Source organism: Macaca mulatta, chromosome 11 (assembly GCF_049350105.2).
Source record: "Macaca mulatta isolate MMU2019108-1 chromosome 11, T2T-MMU8v2.0, whole genome shotgun sequence".
In the NCBI taxonomy this organism is placed as follows: Eukaryota; Metazoa; Chordata; class Mammalia; order Primates; family Cercopithecidae; genus Macaca; species Macaca mulatta.
The window spans coordinates 115,265,808-115,287,108 of record NC_133416.1 but is presented as its reverse complement, the minus strand read 5'-3'; the positions used below and the strand labels follow the sequence as shown (position 1 = coordinate 115,287,108).

General features: G+C 47.7%; 1 protein-coding gene and 1 long non-coding RNA gene across 10 annotated transcripts in view; one reads left to right on the top strand and one right to left on the bottom strand.

Annotated features, from left to right (window-relative positions):
* The window catches only part of WSCD2 (WSC domain containing 2), a 125,669-nt gene that overhangs the window by 99,223 nt on the left and 5,145 nt on the right, over positions 1 to 21,301 (bottom strand). The window lies entirely within an intron of this gene.
* Positions 8,162 to 11,920, top strand: LOC144333022 (uncharacterized). Its single transcript, XR_013401328.1, has 2 exons — positions 8,162 to 10,205; positions 11,236 to 11,920. It is a non-coding gene; the product is annotated as an uncharacterized LOC144333022 (long non-coding RNA).

The following is a 21,301-nucleotide window of genomic DNA, read 5'->3' as shown; positions in this document are numbered from 1 at the left end:
TACATTTGAACAATATTTGAACTGCAGCAGATGGCTTGTTGGTATGTGTGTGGGGGGCACAGCCTGGGCAGTGTCGATGTATATTTCAAAGAGCTCAACATGCCACTTCCTATGTGGGGTCTCCAATAGTTCCCTACATCTTTTGAATAGCCTGGGAGAGGTTGGGAGTCTTTTCAGATCATCTTCATCTTCCCAGACGATATGGGAGGCAGAATGATAACAATAGTATTTGACATTCTTAATATTTATGGAGCTATGTGCCAGGCACTGGGCTGTGCTCTTTGCATAGATTATCTCATTTAAATCTCACCACAGACCTACAGAGGAGGTACTATTCTTATCCCCATCATCTCGATAAGAACACTGAGGCTCAGAAAAGTGATATAAACTGCCCAAGGTCACAAAACTCACAAGTGGTAGGGCTGGGATTTGAACCTAGGTCTCTCTGACTCACAGAGATCACATACTCACCACCGAGATTCCTGGGGTCTTCCAGTCGTAAGCAGGGCCTTTCAGTCAGTGTTGACCTCTTGGGACTATCATAAGAATCATACTGCCATTTCTTCTGTCAGTCATTCAGTCATTCAACAACCAGAAAATGTATCGGGTCCTTATTCTAGGCTTGATAAGACACACACGGCTGAATAAAATTTTGTCTCCCCACTGAGAGCCATGATTGGTGTATGCATATGGTACTAGCTGTGCATCACGAAGAACAGTAATTCTGGTCCTGGGTTACAGGGTCCGCCATCACACCCTTAACAGTACTCCCATACACCAACTCTCCTCCATCCATATCAAAACTTACTGTGTCCCATTCTTCCACTTCCAACATACTAATATGCTAATAGCAAAACCTTATCATATCTAAGCTGGAGTGAATCTTACGAATTGTCCCCATTATATAGATGAGGAAACTGAGGGTCCCACAAAAGAATGTGACTTGGCTGAGGTCACAGAGCAGATCCAAAACCAAAACCCAGGTCTCCTCACTCCTCTTTCAGAATTCTTTCCACAACATTACCCTGCAGCTGCAGGCTGGGATCTGGGGCATTCTCACCATGTCTCACGTGGTATTTCTAGGTGGCACACAGATAAACTCTTCTTAAAATGTCAATAGTTATGTAATTATTTTAATGGGAATAGTTACAAAAATCATAAGTGCCCATCACACCTTGATTGCGTATGTATTATTGCTTAGAATGAAGCAATAATAAATAATGAGTTCATCTGGATTCATGAAAAACATGCAGCTCTGGGAAAGTTATTGAAGATAGACTAATAAATGCTGGAGTTTGTGGACATTATCAGTCTGAAAAAGAAATGTTAATGGAGGTGATTCTGGACTCTTGTGCACGACAGTGGGGAGATGCCTTTCCTCTGAGAAGCTTCCTGGAACCCTCTTGTGGCAACTAGAATGCTACCCCAAAGATATCCACGTCCTAATCCCCATATCCTGTGAACATGTCACCTGTCATGCAAGCAAAAGGGACTTTGCAGATGTGATTAAGCTAGGAATCTTGAGAGGGGAGATTATCCTGGATTATCTCATGGATACAACATCATCCCAAGGGTCCTTATGAGGGTAGCAGGAGGGTCAGAGTCGGAGGAGACATGATAACAGAAACACAGCCCAGAGGGGTACAATTGCTGGCTTTGAGGACGAAAGGGGTCATGAGCCAAGGGATGTGGGTAACATCTAGAAGCTGGGAAAGGCAAGGAACCAATTTTCCTCTGGAGCCTCCAGAAGGAACTCAGTACTGCCAGTATCTGGATGTCAGCCTGGTGAACCCATGTTGTACTCCTGACCTTCAGAACTGTAGTAGAATAAATGCTTGCTGTTTTAAGCCATCGGGTTTGTGGTAATTTGTTACAGCAGCTATTGGAAACTAATACCCCCTTCGCAACTCCAGGACACCATCTACCCACTCTGAGGATGCTCAGGGGGCCCTGAACTTCCCTCCTGGTGCCTCTGCTTTCTCTAATCCAGTAACAACAGGAATACCTTCAGCTTAATGCTTTACAACCATGTGTTGAGCATCACACTTCATCTAGACTAAGAAAAACCTTCCAGCAGCATTAAGGCAAGCAGAACCACCACCACCTCCATTTCTCAGATCTGTCTGCTGTCTTCCATTTGCCCCTCCAGACACTCTCTCCCCCTTCATTTGCCCTGCTGTCTACCTGGAGGTGGCCTGGGGGAACCACATCAATGAACTTTCTGCTTCCCTGACTTCCACTAGAGTTTGGCAAACGGGATGCCCTGGCAGGATACTGGAAGCTGGGTCAAGGATGTTCAGGGCATACATTTCTTTCCCCATCACCTCTCCCTCGGTGGAGCCACCAGGGTTGGCTGAGCCCCTCTACCAAAGAACATGGCACTGCAGGTGACCCTCTCCATAGAGCTAATTTTTCTAGGCTTCTGCACTTCGTCTTTTCAGGCTTGGGGGTGATAACAGCTCCCCACTACCGCTAACTCTGGGAAGCTGCACCATCCCTTGTGATTTTCCCACATCCTGCCCCTATGGTAATAAGCCCTCACTCTTACCAGCATCCCCACTGATACTGCAGAATATGCAGACGCAGCACAGACAAGTGCCATCACTTCCAAGGTCAGGAACCAATAAGGGGTAGAGACAGTGGTGGAGGCTGAGTCCGTCTAAAACCCTCCGCCAGAGGTTGCCAGGATGGCTCATGGAGTGTGGGCTACAGAGAGCCACAGAGCACAGGTTTTATTTAATTATTTTCTTGACTTGAATTCATCACTAACACTGAGCCAGTGGCAGCTTTTAAATACAAACCCAGTCTCTAGGGCTCTTGAAAGATAAAATGAGCCGCACTGTTCTAAGTGCTTTCTGTGTTAACTTCTTTAATCCTCACAACTCTACAAGATAAGTAGTCATGCTATATCAGTTTTTGTTGTTTGTTTGTTTGTTTGAGACAGCGTCTGTCACCCAGGCTGGAGTGCAGTGATGTGATCTCAGCTCACTGCAACCTCTACCTCCAGGTTTAAGCGATTCTCATGCCTCAGCCTCTCAAGTAGCTGGGGTTACAGGTGTGCACTACCACACCTGGCTAAGTTTTGTATTTCTAGTAGAGATGGGGTTTCACCATGTTGGCCAGACTGGCCTTGAACTCCCGACCTCGAGTGGTCTGCCCACCTTGGCCTCTCTCCCAAAGTGCTGGGATTACAGGCATGAGCCATCATGCCCGGGCAAACTCAGTTTTAAATGGGGAAGCAAAGGCACAAAGGTTAAACCACTTGCCTGAGTTTAGGGATCTGAACCTAGCACATTGATTGGTTCTGGTAAGCTGAGCCTCCAGATGTGGCATGGGCTCCCCGCTCCACCATGGTCTGCAACAGGCCCTTCTTATACCACCCACCTGGCCCCCAAAGGCCCATCGGGCTTCTGGGATGGCCCTGGTTAATTCCTGGGACTCATCTTTATCCCAGAGCAGGCTCTGCCACCAAGAGGGGAAGTTCTTCATCATCCCTAATGTGGCTCACCCTGAAAATGCACTATTCAGGGCTGAATTACACAGCATCAGTACCTGCCCAACCCTGTATTTCTCTGGCCACATCATGGATTTCTGATTGTGTCCAGCGCCTGGCTGGAGCCTGTGGGAGCCCAGCGCATATGTCCTGTGCCCAGGAGCACACAGAGCCCTTGTTCTCCTGGCCTCCCACCCTGCCCTGCTCAGGTTGAACCCTTGCCTTGGCCTGAATGGGGCTCTCACTTTATCCTTCCTTGGTCACAGCCCACCAATGGAGAAACCAAGCCAAGCAGAGGCACTTTCTAAAAATCTCTGAAATTGGAGCTGGCTGGGCCTCCTTCTTCAAGTGCAGCACACTCAGAATGGGCAGTTTTGCTGGGTTTTGCTTCTCTTCTTTTTCTCTTGGCCCTTCCTCAGGTTTCCTCTGAGCGTTCCCCCAGGGGAGCAGAGTGCAGCTAAATGCCCTCATTGTGAGAGCAACTGCAGCGTCCCCGATGCCTGGAGCTGGATCCAGGAGAGCAGTGACGCCCGTGGAAGGAGATCGATGGCCCTCCTGTCACAGAGCCATTCTCCCATCTGGGCCAGTGTGTGCAGGAGGAGGGCTGGGAGGGAGTTAAGAGAATGTTGGAAAGAATTGGCTTGACCTCAGGGGAGGCAAACACAATTCTAGAAAAAGATGAGAAGTGTTATCTGTCCAAAGAGAACAATTAATTCGTCATTAGCCCATGGAGTAGGTTTTCATCTCTAAAAACCCTCGTCTGAGAGAGAGGGAACTAGATCAGGTCTCAGAGGGTGGCCTCAAGGGAGTCTCCAGTGAGTGTGTGGTTAATCAATATTCATGGCATTCCGGGAGATTCCCAGGAGGGCTGCATGGATCAGGAGGCACGGCAGAGTCAGGCCTAGATTCTAATCTTGACCTTCATTCTAAATGGCTGTGTACCTTGGGCGAGTCCCTTTCCCTCTGAACATCAATTTCCCCAAATATATAATAAGAGTTGAGTCCACCTCTGATCTTGATTCAGTAAATTCTATACTCCATCTCTTCCCTCTTCCTGGCTAACAGAACCCCCATCCCTGGGAAGGAGGTCGTTTGCCAATTCCCAGGGAATGTGTTATGATTGCCCCAAACCAGTGGTTCTTAACTGGGGGCAATTTTTCCCCCTCTCCACCTGCATCAAGTGGATATTTGTCAATGGCTGGAGACATTTTTATTGTCGTGATTGCAGAGGAGGTGCTATGGGCATCTAGTGGCAGAGGCCAGGGATGCTGCTCAACACACTGCAATGCACAGGGCACTCCCCAATGCCCGCAAAAAGAAATTATCTCACCACAAATGTCAACAGGGCTGAGGATGAGAAAGCCTGCAGTAGATGGTAGGTCAGCAGTTTGACCAGTAGATGAATCTGCGGGACCTCATGGGAGTGAACTCTCTGGGAGAGGGCACAGGGAAGGAGTGAGGGACAGTGAGGGAAGCTCGAGTGCTGACCACACTGGACTCAGCCAAGCAGAAGCTGAGCACCGGGGCACCAAGGGGCCAGGGTGTGGGCTCATGCTCAGGCGGCAGGAGGCCAGATCCAAGAAGAAACTCAGGTCAGAGGAAGGGTTGTGAGGTAGGGACCGAAGCCAGGCTGCACTAGGAGGCTGGCTCCTGGAGGCTCCAACAAGGGGTCTTTTTTCCAGAGCTTCTCGCAGAGGTCTGCCCAAGTGCCTGCTGGGTCCAGCAACGTTCAGCCACATCGGCAACCCCACTGGGCTTGGCACCTGGACTTGTGTGCGGGGGCAGTCACTTCTGGGCAGGGTGGGCAGAGAGAGTGTCAAAGGGAAGGTCAAAGTGGATCCATTCCCAAGCATACACTGAGCACCTACTGCATATTGGGGTCCTGCCTGCCTCTCTCCTGTGTCACTGCATCCTCTTTACTTCTGCTTCTGTGCTCCGGCCAGGCATGCTATGTTCCTACCATACTCCAACTCCACCCTCTGTAGGGGACTTTCCGTAAATCCATCCCTCACCCTTGAATATCCCCACCACACACACCCCTTTGCTTGGTCGAGTCCTGCTCATCCTTCCCATCCCAGACTCCACATCTCTTCCTGGGAGAGACCCTTTCAATCCCCCGAAATAAACCAAGTCTCCCTCCTCCATGTTCCCGTAACACTCTAGCCTCTCCCTTTGGAAAGCTCACAACACTTCCTTTAACGAACTTTGTTTACAGTTACAGAGGGTGAATTCTATACTCCCTCCTCTGCCCAGAGGGAAAGACAGAAGAATGGTTAAGCGTACAGCCTTTGGCATCAGTCAAAGGCAGGTTCAAACCCTGGCTCTGCCACCAACTGCATGACGTTGAGCAAACCCCCTCACCTCTCAGAGCCTCGGTTTCCCATCTATAAAATGAGGGTAATAATAACACCACGCTCATAGGGCTGTTGTTAGGATTAAATGAGATCCTCCTTGCAACATGCCCAGCACATAATAATCCATCATCATGATTATAATTATTATTATTACCATAATTAGCATGGTGGTTAAGAGCATGAACTCTTGGGCCACGCATCCAAAGTCAAATTGCCTGACCTCACTGGACCTCCATTTCCTTGTCTGTGAAATGGGAACAATAATAGTTCTTACCTCTTAGGGTTATTGAGAACATCACATGAGCCAGTGTATGTGATGTCCTGAGAACAGTGCCTGGGGCATGGTAGATGGAACATAAGGGTTTGTTACAATCATGTTGTAAGAGCCAGGGGATAGGAACTGGGTCCGTCTTGTTCACGGCCGTATCTACAGTAGGTGCTCAATAAATACTTGTTCACCACGTTTCCACATAAGTAGCACACAGCCTAATTGTGTGTGTGTGGCGGGGTAGGGCGCGCATCATGGCCACACCATCACCATCTGGTTGGGGCTATATGTAGTGGTATATAAGATACTCTGGCCTCCAGAGAGCATCCCCCTGCCACTCTGAGGCTCAGCCTCAGCTTCCGCTTCTGTCAAGTGGGCCCTCAACAGGACTTTCATCACAGGAATGGGGGCCTGGGTGGTGGAGGCCAATGTTGGTGCACACTGAAAGCTTCTGACAGGCCTACGGGGGAGATTTCCAAAAAGAGAGAGTGGTAACATACAGGGAGTTTTTGTTTGTTTGGTTGTTGGTTTAAACTGCAAAGCCAGTGTTGTGATTGGCTTCCATTCCAGCATTTAATTAAGTTGACATCGAGTCTCTGTTGTCTTTGGGTGAAAAGAAATAAAAGACCCTCCATTTGCTCAGAGGTTTCCCAATGTATAGCTTGACTGAAAATCTGTTGCAATCCCTCAGTTCCATTCTCTGCCCAGTCCCTGCCCATCCCACTGGGCCAGGGAGATCAAGGTTAAGGACCAAGAGGTTTCACATGGCCAGGGGTCTTTGTGAATTTTACAGGGTTTCCTGCAAATTACTCTAAAGTGAAGCCTTCCAAAATTAGCATGCCAGTGAGAATCCTTTGATCATGTCTCCTCTGCTGACTAAACAGAAAGGAAAGGGACACTGGGGTGATGCCTATTACCTGAAGGTGGGTTGTGCCTCCTTGAGCCCCCACCTTGAAGTCAGCCTCAGACTCTGAGTCAGACATGCCCAGCTCCACACCTGCTGTGTGACTGTGGGCAACTCACTCCCCCTCTCTGATCCTCAGAGGCCTCATTTGTAAAAATGGGATGATAACAGTAATCACAGGATATTGTCAGGGGCTTCACTGAAGTGATCCATCCACAATGTTTAGCTTGGTTTCTGGCACTTAGTAAGAACTCAATAAACAGCAGTCATTGTTATTGTATAACATCATCCAACACTTGCAAAGACCCTAGGCTTGGCTTCCTAAGACCTAGGTTCCAGCCTGGTTCTACCACTCATTTCTGAGTGGTTTTTACTCACATCATGTTACCCCTAACCTCTCTGATCTTCCTCCATTATATGATGAGAGGAATTCAAGCCCTGGAGAAGATAATGAAGTGGATGAGAATGATCACCATCATAAGTATAATGGTAGTTCCATTTGTTAATTGATTCTATCACTGAACTGTTTCCAAAACCCTTACCTCCCACACTACCCCCACTGCCATTGCCCCAGCCCAGGCCCCACCATCTCACACCACACTCACTTATTCATTCAACAAACACGTAGTGAGCACCACAAAAGCCAGGCCCCCTTCTAGGTACCGGGGCTACATTGGCGAATACACAGGCGAACATCCCAGCCTTTGTGTGTAGCGGTTTTCAACTGGGAGTGGTTTTGCCACCCCTTCCCCACCTGAGGGGGCATTCAGCAAATGTCTGGAGATGACTTTCGGTTGTCACAGAAATCATGCTACCGGCATCTACTTAGTAGGGGCCAGGGATGCTGCTCAACATCCTACAATGCACAGGTTGGCCCCCACGCCACACAAAGAATGACCGAGCTCAAAATGTCAGTAATGCCAACGTGGCAAAACTCTGTTCTAGAGGGAAGACACAGGCAGTAAACAAAATAAATAAGTCATTCACAGGGTAGATTCGAAGGTGATAAGAGCTATGAAGAAAAGACAGAGCTGTGGTGGGAGAGGCCAGGAATAGGGACGGAGGGGTGAAAATGTTGGTGATTGGATTTACCAAAGATCTTATGTGGGGTAGGAGAGAAGAAGCATGGTCATTTTCTTTTCTTTTCTTTTCTTTCTTTTTCTTTTTCTTTTCTTTTTTTGAGACAGGGTCTCACTTTGTCTCCCAGGCTGGGATGCAGTGGTGTGATCATAGCTTACTATAGTCCTTGACCCATCTCAGCTCAGAATGTTCAGCACCACACCCAGCTAATTTCTGTATTTTTTTTGTAGAGGCAGAGTTTTGCCACATTGCCCAGGCTAGTCTCAAACTCTTGAGCTCAAGCAATTAGACTGCCTTGGCCTCCCAAAGTGCTGGAATTACAGGCATGAGCCACCATACCCGCTGTCCCTGACATTTCTGACCTGAGCGTCTAGAAGAATAAGTGAGTAAGGCAGCCCAATCCAAGCATCCCTTGATATCCACTCGTAACCCTCCCTTCCCCTGCCAATCCCTCCCCTGTTCCCTACATAGCAGCCCAGGAGAATCTTTCAATAGAAATTTTACACCTCGATTCTCTTCTCTAACCTCTAAGCCCCAGGGCTTCCAATGGCTGTTGGCACCCACCCTGACCCAAAGGCCTACCATGACATGAGCCCTGTAGGCTCCCCAATCTTCTTTCCCTTCCCACTCTCTACCCCTGCCTGACCCTGCTTCTCTTGAGTGGCTCAGGTCAGATGCCACCTCCTCCAGGAAGCTTCCTCAAGCAAAGAGCTCACTGAGCATGCTGGTCTGTGATGTCCTGTCTCCTCCACTGAGCTCTGTGCGGGTGGGCATCAGAGCTTCTTGCTCACCATTCCAGGGTGACCCACCGCCCAGGTTTGCCTGGGATCCAGTTTCCCAGGCCGGTTAGACATTCAGTACTAAAAGCGGAAAAATCCTAGGCAAACCACAACCAGTTGGTCACTCTCATTATATACTTGATGTTTAGAAGAGTCTAGGCCCAGCTAAGCTCAATTAATATCTGTTTAATAAATTGCAAGAGATGTATAAGTGTTTCATATAGATGGATGAAGTTCATTGTTAATGAGTTAATAATCCAAAAGGACTAGCCGGACTTTTGGGAACCCCTGGAAGACCCTAACCCTGATCCATCCTGACTTGAGCTTGAAGGACCTATAAAAATCACAGCATCTCTGGTCTCCAGCCAGGGCCCAGGCCAACCCGTCAGTCTGTGCAGAAAGGGAGGTCAAGGCCATTGGAGAACACTTGGAGCATTTGAGTCCAAAGACCTAGTTCTCCTGAACCTGGACGCCAGCCCACCGTAGGCCTGGGCCTCAGCTGCCCCACCTTGGAGCCCCGTGTCCTGATTCAAATCCCTGCCCAGCCCTGTCATCTGAGCTCCATCTGGGACAATTTATCTCCCTGGACTGCAAAAGCAGGTATCTGAAAATGCTTCTCCCCAGGTTTTAGTTTTCTTTTTCTTTCATATTTTCTTTTAAAAATACTTTCTGGTGAAATCAATCCTCCATCCTTATCATGTTCTGAGAAAAGGGGCTAATTGTATCCTCTAGGCAGGTGGCCTCTGTGCCAGGACAAAAGCTGCTCTGGTTCCTTTCACACATGTAAATCTGGACCCCTGGGGGAATGACGGGACAGAGTGGGGCACGCCCACACTCAACTAGAGAGTAACTTGGCTTAAAACAGGATTTCAGAGGATGTTCTCTGTGCATAAAGCCCAACCGCTGATAGTCCTGGTGGATGGGGACCCCCAAAGATAATTATCTTGGGGGATGGAAGGGACTTTTTTCATGACCACAATACAGAAGACAACGTAAAACAAAGATGTACAATTTGCATCATGTACAATGATGTGCAGTTTGCACAATGAACACACACCCCACGTAACTCCATCCAGGGCAAGAAACAACCCTGCCAACTCCTTGAGACCCCTTCGAATAACATGCCCCCCTCTTCCCCAATCGAGGCAACTACCTTCATTTCAGGTTGATGGTGGTAATTTCTTCCTTGTTTTTATGTTTCCACCAAAGCATGCCTCCCTAAACACTATAACGTAGTTTAGCTTGTCTTTTGAGCATTTTATAACAATAATCCTGCAGTACATGCCCTTTTGTAGCTGGTTTTTTCATTCACCATTATTTTTGCACAGTGCCTCCTTTCATGGCTTATAGCTGTAGGTTGTTCATTGTCACTGCTGTGTACTATTCCTTGGTATATCTTAACCTAGTTTTACTTATCTATTCCACCATAATGGACATTTCAGCAGTTCTTGTTTTTCACAGTTATGAGTATTACAGAACAATAAAAGAATGTGTATACCGATTTCTGTTGAGTGTGTATCTTGACATAAAACAGCAGAGTCACAGGGCATGTATTGTGCTGCCTTAATAAATACTGCTGAACAGTTTTGCAAAGCAGTTGTACCAATTCACAGTCCCACCAGCAGTGTATGAGGGTCCTAAGGCCTCTTTGAACTCCATCTATTAACTCCACAGCTTTATTGTATATATGTGGCAGGCTTGGAGTGTTAGCCTGGGAAGCCTACTGAACAAGACCCAGCTGGTTCCCTGACCCCCAAAAACAGGTAGAGGGGATGCAGGTTGGTTAGATCAACACACAGTGCTGTAATCACAAAACCTTAAGGAATGCTGTGGAGCTTGGAGAGCACACCAAGGGGAGCCCCAGAGGAACTTCCAGAAGTGATGCTTCACCCAAGACCTGAAGGAGGAGTTGCAATTAATCAGGTGAAGAGGGGTGGAGGTTGAGTGGCAAAGCATGCTGGGCAAGGGCACAGTATGTGCAAAGGTCCTGAGGTGGGAAGCAGCAAGGTGTGTTTAAGGAGCTGGGGGACACAAAGGCCCAGAGAGGTCAATAAAGTCTCCTGAGATGACATAGTAAGTGAGTAGCAGAGCTGGGTCTGGATTCCACTGCTTGGGGATCCTTTGTGCCCATGGGTGCAGCCAGTGTGAATGTAAACCGGTTCCCTTGAAATGCAAGGCCCTGTCACAAGAGGCAGGGCCTGGATTCAGGGATGCCAGAGTTCAAATCTCTGCTCTGCCATGTCCAAGTTGTGTGAGCTTAGGCAGGCCCCTTTGCCTCTCAGAGTTTCCTCATCTGTAAAAAAGAGGACAGTAAGGGGAAAGCCACCAAGCTCAGGGCTGCTGGGGGAGTAAAGGAGGCTGTGCTGGGAAAGGGCCTAGTATGGAGTGAGTGCTCACTCATGATAAGGGGTATCACTATCTCACCCCCTTTCCCCAGGCTGCCGGGGCTGCAGTTTTACAGGAGGAGCTAAGCTTTGTTGTGTACCTACCATGTTCCTGACGCCTCCTAGAAGGCAGGAGCTCCAAGGGTCTGCACGCTACGGATGAAAACACTGAGACTCAGAGAGGGGAAGTGAGTTGCTCTCCATCACACAGCTACAAACTGGGAGAGAGCTAGGATAGAATCTTCCCTCACACATAAGGACAGCAGCTGAATTACCTTCTCAGCCTCTGCAGAGAAAGTTTTATCCCAGGAAATCAATAGTGTGAAGCAGGAAATCAGAGAGAGCATTAATAATCTCAGGCAGCAAAATGAACTGCTTCGAAGCAGCCATTCTCGCTGAATTCCATCCACAAAGCCTGTTACAAATGGCACAGCTCAGAGGAAGACAGGTGCTCCCATGGCCATGAAAAAGGATGCTGAATGCATAACGCGTATGACCCAGGTTTGTAGAACAATGGGCCGGTGTGTCTTTTGAGGTCAACCACAACACGAGCTCTCAATGTACAGACAGTACGGGCTCTGGGTCCCACATGCTGAGGAGACTTGGCTTTACAAGAAGTGGTCCAAGCGAGCTCACAGACACGCTCATCTAGCCTGCCCTGTCTTTAAAATTGCCCAAATTGGTGGAATTTACTTGGAAAAAAAAATCAAGATATGTGACCATCCTGGGCAGGCATTCTTGTGTGACAACAATAGGCTGAGGCTGGGAGAGGCTGTGCCCTGTGGATGGGGCCCTTGGTCTCTGGCTCACCATAGTCCTCCTCTTGTCTCATGCCTATGGGACCCACCTGTCCTGGAGGGATCTGGATTTGTGACTGTCCCCCTGCATCCCTGGCGCCATCCCAGCTTTCCGCTGCTAAACTGATGCAGGAGGTGGGGGTTTGTTAGGGAAGGGCCACTTTTGTCAACCAAATGGGAGGGAAGTGACTGATCCAAGGCTACACAGGGGTTAGTGGGATGCTCAGGTTGAGTCTTCAGGATGTGGAGTGCCTCCCATTGCCCTGGATACTTGTCGGGCCCCTGCCTGGCCTGTATTATCACCATGCTGATAATAATCACAATTGTAACATCAGTCGTATTAGGCAGGATTTACCAGGCACATTGTATGCTAGGGGCAATGCTAAGTACCTTGCATGCCTGATCTCATATCATTCTCACAGCAAGGCTCTGAGATGGGGACTAGATGGCTTGTTGACCAGTCATTTTAGTCTGACCAGTTATCTCTTCCCTTTCCTTGGTTAACTAAGTTCTGATTTTCCACTGGGGGCTCACCTCCTCCCCAGCTACCTTTGTGGCTCAGGAAGCCACATACAGTAATTCATCTCTCTCCCCCAAAGAGGTGTCAAGGTTGATCACATGACCCTGACCTGATCGAACAGCAGAGATCATTTCCCTGGTCGCTGTGACAGGTGCCAGGAGACTGTAGGTCTCGATTTCAGAATTGCTGAAACTGGGCTTTCAGATGCCACAATATAAGTAGGGAGAGACTGATGGGTGTTCAGAAGAAGACAGCTAGTCTAAAATGAAGCCCACGCAGAGAAAATGGGAGCCAAAAGATTGGTGAAGCATGACGGAGAGCCTAGATGTGGTGATTCACACCTATAATCCCGTCACTTTGAAAGGCCAAGGTGGGAGGATCACTTGAGGCGAGGAGTGTGAGACCAACCTGTGTAACAAAGCAAGACTCCATCTCTACAAAAAATTTTTTAAAAATTAGCCAGGCACAGTGGCACCCACCCACATCTCAGCTACTAAGGATGCTGAGGCAGGAGTATCTCTTGAGCCCAGGAGGTTGAGGCTGCAGGGAGCTATGACAGCACCTCTGCACTCCAGCCTGGGTGACAGAGCAAGACCTTGTCTCTAAAGAGAAATAAATACATATATATAGAGAGAGAGTGAAGGAAGGAGAAAAGAAGGAAAAGAGAGAGGTGACCAGAAAGAAAGAGAGCGAGACCTGTAAGATGCCAAGCTCCTGGATCCAGCCAAGCCTGAAGCTAGTTGCTAGTTATATAAGCCAATACATTTCATTTTATGCCTGAGAATAAAAGAGTGTAAGGATGTTTAAGTTGAGTTTTCTGTCACCTACAACCAATAGGATCCTGATGAATGCAAACACTATCATTATTTCTATTTTATATGAGATTTTATTTATATGAGGAATCGGAGGCCAAGGAGATTGATGTAAATTATTCAAGGCCACACAGCTGTGAATTGGAGCACTTGTATTTGAGCAAGATCTGCTTTACACCTGAAGCTGCTAGGTTAGAAATCTTGGTCTCTTATAGGGCTGTCCCTCTGCCTCCAGGAGCTGAGGGTTGGAGATTTTAGAAATAGCATGTGTTCAGAGCTGCTGGTACCTGTGGTGTTTTGAGGAGGCCAGGGAGGGAGGAGAGGAGGCTGCATAAAAACGAAATATATAATTATTATTTAAATCACTTCAGATGCCATAAGAAGAAAAATCAAAGCTTTCTGTGGCATTTCCCCAGTGCCATTTTTAATTCTACCTTATCAAAACACAGCTGGGATTAGTTTTTCAAAAAGGAAAAAGCTCCTTCGATTAAAAAAAAAATGTTCTAATAAAAGTTAAAATAGCCCACAGGCCCATCAAGTGACAAAGGAAGGAAGACAGGGGCATTTTAGCAACTTAAAGCAGATTAAGAAACTAATTTGTTGACTCTTTTCTCCAAAGCGCACCTCTCCCTTGGAAGGCTGTGTGTTTGGCATAATGAAGCTGAAATCACCCTGTTCTCTCTGTTCTTTGCAGGGATTTCAATAGGCTCCCACCTCAAGTTGAGGGAGGATAGCTGGGAGGCCTTTCTTCTTGTTCTGGCCAGGGTTTGACAGAATCATTCAATTCTCCTTTACTTAAACTCTTCACAAGGTTTCCCACTGCTGGGAGGGGCTCACAAGGCCCTGAACACACTCCAGTTTCATCATATATCAGCTCCCCCAACCCCAAAAGCAGGAACCTATGAATATGCGACCTTTACCTAGTACAAGAAACTTTGCAGATGTGACTAAGTTAAGGATTTTGAGGTGGAGAGATTATCCTGGATTACTCAGGCCCAGTGGCATCACAAGGGTCCTGATGGGAGAGTCACAGCCAGAGACAAAGACATGACGATGGAAGCGGACATCAGAGTGGCTTGGGGCTATGAACCAAAGAATATGGGTGGCCCTCCAATGTTGGAAAAGGTAAGAAAGTGGATTCTCCCCCTAGAACCTCCAGAAGGAACCTAGCCCTGCTGACCCGTTTTAGACTTCTAACCTCCAGAACTGGAAGATAGTAAATTTGTATTGTTTAGAGCTGGGCATGGTGGTGTCCATCTGTAGTCCCAGCTACTCAGGGGGCCAAGGCAGGAGCGTCGCTTGAGTCCAGGAGTTCGAAACCAGCCTGGGCAATATAGTGAGACTCTATCTCTTCAAAAAATTTTAAAAATTCACAAAAACAAACAAACAAATAAAAAAGAACAAAAAGTTTTAAAAAATTAACTGGGTGTGGTGGCCTTGCCTATAAGTCTCAGCTACTCGGGAGACTAAGGTGGGAGGATCAGCTGAGCCCAGGAATTCTAGGCTGCAGTGAGCTGTGATCATGACACTTGCATTCCAGCCTGGGTGATAGAGACTCCATCTCTAAAAAATAAATAAACAAGTAAATAAAGAAAGAAAGAAAAGAAAATAATTTAAAGATTGTATTGTTCAAGCCCTACTTTTGTGGACATTGTTTCCCATAGCCATAGGGTACTCATCTGCTCACGCCGAAAAGCAGCATGGGAGTGAAGGGGCCACAGGACCTGTCATGGATCAGGATGTGAAAGGCCCATGTTCTAGTCCCAGCTCTGCCACGATGCCCAGGAGGTGGGGAAGGCTGGCCGGCTGCTCCCTGGAACCCCTTCCAGAGCTGGCAGCCTTGCTCTGCTGAAGTTCACACTCATGGGGGCAGTGATCACAGCAGCCCAAGGCTTCATGACTGTAACAGGGGCTGGCAGGAGGTCAGGGGGCCAGCAAAGGCCCCTGGCTGGGGGGTCATGAGGGGTGAGGGCAGAAGATCTGGGAGGTCCAGGGGAGAAGACACTGACACCTCAATCCCCAGCACTTGAGGAACAAGCTGTGTGGGCCCCCAGCTACTACCATTGGTTCTTTTTGAATGACACACAGGTTTACCTCTCATGATCAGCCTGTGCTCAAAATCAAGCGGACAGACAGAGCAGCAGGTTGCCATAAAAGGTACGCCAGGATGGATTATGGGGAGAGGCCCTGATGCCCAGAGAATCCCCACGCCTCTTCACTCTGCTCATAGACAGTTAGCAGGTGCCTCGCCACTCTATGACCGAACTCACCTCTGACAAGACCTGAAATAAAAGCCACCCAATCACAATCATTACGTTACTAACTGGCACTTATGTAACCTGTACCATATGCTAGGCACCATTTTAGGTCACTGAATCTTCACTCAGCCCTTCCAGTTTTGTATCTCAGTTTTACAAATGAGGAAACAGAGGCAAAGAGAGGTTAACTCACAGTCCAAGGCCACTCAGCTGAGAAGCAGCAGAACCAGGACTGAAACCCAGGCAGGCTGACCCTGGGCATGACTCAGAATGACTCCATCATCCTACCCCGTGTGCCTTCTGAGTTCTTGCCCTGGGCTGAGAACTCCCCATGCACAAGGTCACGTCATCTTCACAGCATCCTAGACACATCAGCTCAGCTCACCCTCCCTCTTTTGCAGGTGAGGAAACCGAGGCACAGAAAGGTGACGCCAGTGGCCCAAGGTTGTGTGGTCAGTTGATGGTCTCTCGAGCCTGATGCCTCTTCCCAGCTTTTCACTGCTGAGCTAGGTTCCTGCCCACTCGCCGCTGACTTTGGCCAGTCTGAGAGAGTTGCTGTTACTTAAAACCTACCGTGTCCCATTCTGACATTTCAGAGCCTCATATGGGCTTGTTCTCTCCCTACTAATAATGATGAATATTGTTCTGAGCATTTACTATGTGCTAGGCATTGTGCTTGGATTCTACATGAATTTACTTAAAAAACACTCATAGCAACCCGTGGAGAGGGTGTTATTGTTATCCCCATTTTACAGATAAGAAAACTGAGGCACGGGGGTTAAGACACTTGTCAAAAGTTAGAGAGTGAGCGAGTGGCTGCTCTGGGCTGTGAAGCCAAGCAGTTTCAGTCTAAAGCCCATGCTGGTAACTCCAACACTCCACAGCTTCAAATTCGCTCACTTTGGAGCACGTGCCACTCTGGACCCTAATCTCTTCCCCATCTGAAAATGAGCTGAGAAAATTCTTCCTACGTGCAGGTGCTGGGTCTGTTCCAAGTTCCCAGTTCACTGGGCTGGTGAGGGAGTCTTCCATAAAAATGGAAACAAGAAGAAGAACACCTCCTAGAATCACTACAAGTCATTCAGCCATAAATTCTCTCTCGTTTGAAAGTATGTTTCCCCCAATTAATTCCACCCCATACAACTATCAAATTTTATTTGGAGACAGACCTCCAATGCCTAAGGAATGATCCAGGAACTCACACCTTTCGTATTTTCTTTCCTAAGGTGGTAAGCTGAAGCTGCTCTTCTCAGTCTGGGACCTAAGAATTCTGGGGTTCAGAGAGCAATAGGATCCACCCATCTGATGGTGCTAAGTACAGGACACTCATTCATTCATTCTTTCAACAAACATTGAGCACCTACTATGCGCCAGTCCCACCTTGGTGCACAGGCACAGCTGTGAACATGAAGCACGCTGCCCTCCCAGGACAATTATCCATGTGTCTCCTCTGTCCTCTCAGGGGGCATCACTACCCAAGCCCATCAAGTTGGGCTCATCTCCCAGGGCCCAGCGCAGGACCTGGAAGCTCTGAAATGAAATAGGTGCCTAATAAAGGAGTGTTAAACAAATGAATGGATGCACAAACATGTTTATGAATCAAGCAAATCACTAAATAACGTTCATGGGAGAGGAAGCTGAAGTTCAAAGAGAAAACTTACTGGAGATGCCCCAGATGGTGTGAAGAGGCAGAAACTGACTGATTCATCACAAGCCCTGAACAGATGCCCACAGCCACAGACACTTTAGTGCTAGGAAGAATCCTAGTTATGCCCACTGGAGAAATGACTTATCTTCTGGCTAAGATGACCATTGTTGAGTACTTACTCTACACTGAGCATGATCTCATTGAATCCCTGTAACAACCCTATGAGGTAGGTATTATTATTGCCATTTTACAGATGAGGACATGGAGGCACCATGAGCCCGTGCAATCTGCTCAAGATCACACAGCCTATAAGCTAGCAAGCTGGGATCGGAAGTGAACCTGTTCAACCCCAAAGCCCAAGTTCTTAGCCCTCACTCCTAAGGCACAACAGAGTTAAATGGGGCATTTTTTGCCCAGCTACTGGACATGTATGAAGATGCCATCATATTTTTTCGAGGCCGGGGCATCTATGGCAGGCTGGCTCACCCATCTCCATCCAATATCCTGTCGCAGTGGTGGGTCTTCCACATGCTGGTCATCGAATGACAGAACCTCACTTCTCAGAGTCCTCTCCAGCCTGATTTCTGCATGTGCCCACCTCCCACAGGAGATATAGAAGGTGAAAGCAAGTGTCATGAGACAGGCTGTGGTGCTGTTCCTTCTGCCACGCACAGGCAAGAAGGTGCTTTGGGTTCTGCAGCAGTTGTAGCTCATGTACAGCTGTCCTCGGTGTATAGCGGATGACACTGAGGCTGAGAGGGACCCGTTGGCTGCTGTTAAGTGGCTAAGATCTGAACTAGATTTGCCTGATTTCAAAGACTGTTCATTTCTTGAGCATCTATCACATACCAGACACTGTCTAGGTACAGTTAGATGTCACTAATCCAACATTGTGAAAAATGAAGAATTCTTTGTAAGTGAATTTTTCACACACGAGAGGCTACCTACACAGAAACATTTATTAGTTTAGCCATGGGATCAAATACTTTATTCAATGAATTATTCCTTACCCTTGCTCCTGCCTACTAAATAGGATTTAACTATTTCTTGGGGCCAGCAAAGAGGCTGGCCATTTCAGTGTCCTATAACATTCAGCTGGACAGAAGTTATGAGATGAGGTTGTTGGACCACTACACTAAATTCCCCCAAGCTGTCATTCTTTTATTTCTATGCTTTTTATTTTTGCAATCTCTTCATCTTTACCCTTGTTTCCAGGCTGTCAGCTGTTGCTTCTGCCTGCTGTCACTGTGTCCTCTCTACCATTCTACACTCTCATCATTTGCTTCTTCTACGTGCTAGAGGCCTGGGAAATCAGGTCACCGAGCTCATCACAATGGTGTGCAGAGAAAGAGTAAACAGGCCCTGAGTGAGGGAATGCTGGCTCCTTTCTGACATGGGCACTGTAGAAATTAAATCAGACTACTTTCTTAATGTGTTTTATAGAAAGTTGAGTTTCCAGGGTAAATGGCATGCAGTTGTAATGGTGATACACCTAAGAGCTATGTGAAAATTAAAACTAATGTAATTGTTCCAGAGATTCTAGCTTTTCTACCTGTCCCACCAGGGAGGCTTTCAAAATGCAAAGAGCCCAGGACACTGGAGTGTAAACGGATATTCTAGGGGGAGAAATCAGGGCCATCTTAGCCAAGTGGGGAAGAAACGTGGGTAATCCACTGTCTCTGGAGGCTTAGGGACTTTCCATGAACCTGCGAATCCAGAGCCCAGTGTGCTCAGTCCCCAGTCCTGGTGAGTAGTCTGCCTTTCACTGTCCTAGCAGGAGACCCTCCAGCCATTCAGTCACCCACACCTGCCCAGCCTCAGCCTCACTGATAAACCCACATCCTCAGGCCTGTGGGGATGGACCCTGGCCTGGCGCATGCCTTTCCAGGTTAACAAAGGAGAGGGAGAGAAAAGGGAAAGCTTCCTCCGAGGAGTTCCTGAAACCGTGCATCACCCCTACCTGGGAAAGACACAGCGGGGAGGCCTGGGGAGGAGTAGCTGAGAACATGGGCTTTGAGATCAGAGAGACCTGGGCTCTACCATGCACTGGCTCTGTGACTTTAGATAAGTGAATGAATCTCTCTGAGCCTCAGTGTCCACATGGGTCAAGTGGAGACTGGAACCCCTTAACTCACAGGACTGTCACAAGGATTCAGTGAGAGAATGGAAGTGAAGCTCTGATTACAATGCCAGGCACTGTAAACACCCTGCATACAGAAGCCGTGGTGATCAGGAATGTCCGTAGGTCAGGGTCCCGCAGGGCCACCTTGGAGCACAGGCCAACATATATTAAGGCTTTAGTGCTACTCCAATTAGAAAAGAAAATGGAACCATAAAAAGCTGCACTGGAGAAGTCTTTTATGATGATATGTAACTTCTCTCCCATTCTATAGATGGGAAAACTGAGGCCCAAAGAGGGGAAGGGACTTGCTAAAGGCCACTAAGTCAGTTGGTGAAGAGCTGGGATTCAGACCTCTTGACTTCCCACTCGGAAACTCTTTTCCCAGGACCATCGTCACCTGCCTCCTACTGTCTGTGTGGCCTTGGGTTGTCTCTCTCCCTTTCTGGGTCTCCATCTCTCCATCTAAGAATTATCCAGCTCACAGTCTCTGGAGTTGCTGCACCTCTTCTGACCCTCCAGATGCCTGACCTGTGGATGAATGCAAACCCCATATGTCACCTGACTCACAATAATTCAGCCAAATTCATCGAATTCTTGCCTTGGTCATCCTAGTTCAAAGCCCAGGACCCTAGCTGGGATTTTAGCTCATGGGTCAGCAAGTTTTTACTGTAAAGGGCGGGATAGTAAGTATTTGAGGTTTTGCAGGCGATGTGATCTCTGTCACAAATACTCAACATTGCTGTTGTAGCTTGACAGCAGCCATAGACAACAGGTCAATGAATGGGCTTAGCTGTGTTGCAATAAAACTTTATTTACAAAAACAGGCAGTGGGCCAGATTTGGCTTGTGGGCCATAGTTTGTTGACCTCTATTCTAGACCATTCCAAGCTGAGTCCGATATTTCCTCTGGGATTAGAGTAACCAGCTTGTCCTGGTTTGTGTGGGACTCTTTCAGTTTTAGCACTGAAAGTCCTGTATCCTAAAGAAACGTCTCAGTTTCAGACAGTCAGGCAGTCAGGATGATTGGTCACCCTGTCTGGGATCTGGAGGCCCCTGCTTTCTCTCATCTCTGCATTGCTCTGGCAGTGACATTCAACTGTCTCTGCCATAAGGAGGAGGAGGAGAAAGAATAGGAGGAAGAAGAGTTATTGTTTATTGTGGCTTCCAGCAGGCAAGGCACTGTGTGAAGGACTTTGCCAACATTACTTTGTTTGATCCTTATAACAATCCAGTGAGGTGGGGCTGAAGTTGCTTCTGGTAAAGGGTAAAGTCTGGACTGGAACCCAGCTTCATCTGCCTCCAGAACCCAAGTTCTCCTACTGCTTCCTTAGACTGTAAGCTCACTGAAGACAGAGCTGGGATCTCTCATTTCTGCATCTTCAGTGCCCAGCACAGAGTATGATGCTGAGAAGATTCTGAGCAAACACTGAATATCAGCAAATACTAATGCTGAATGAATACCTGAATGGATGCATGGATGGATGGATGGATGGACGGACGGACAGTCGGACGGATGGATGGATGAAGTCTCACCACATTCAAATAGACACTTCCCACTTCTGTGACATGATTTATTTCTGCCAACCAAACCTCCAGGTGAGTTAAGGGGGCAAATGTCAAATGTATATTATGACATCAGTTACATAAAACATGCCTGCTGACACTGGGAGGCAATATGACATCATGGTTAAAAACACAGTCTCTGACATCAGGTGATCTGTGTGCAAATCCCAGAAAGCCTGGCTTATGAGCTGTGTCACCTGGGCAAGTCATTCATCTCTCTGACAGAAGACTAGATGATACACAAGGCTCCTGGCACAGTGTGTGCACCTGGTAAACACTTTGTACATGTTACTTATTATTATTAGTGTTGATGTTAGGAT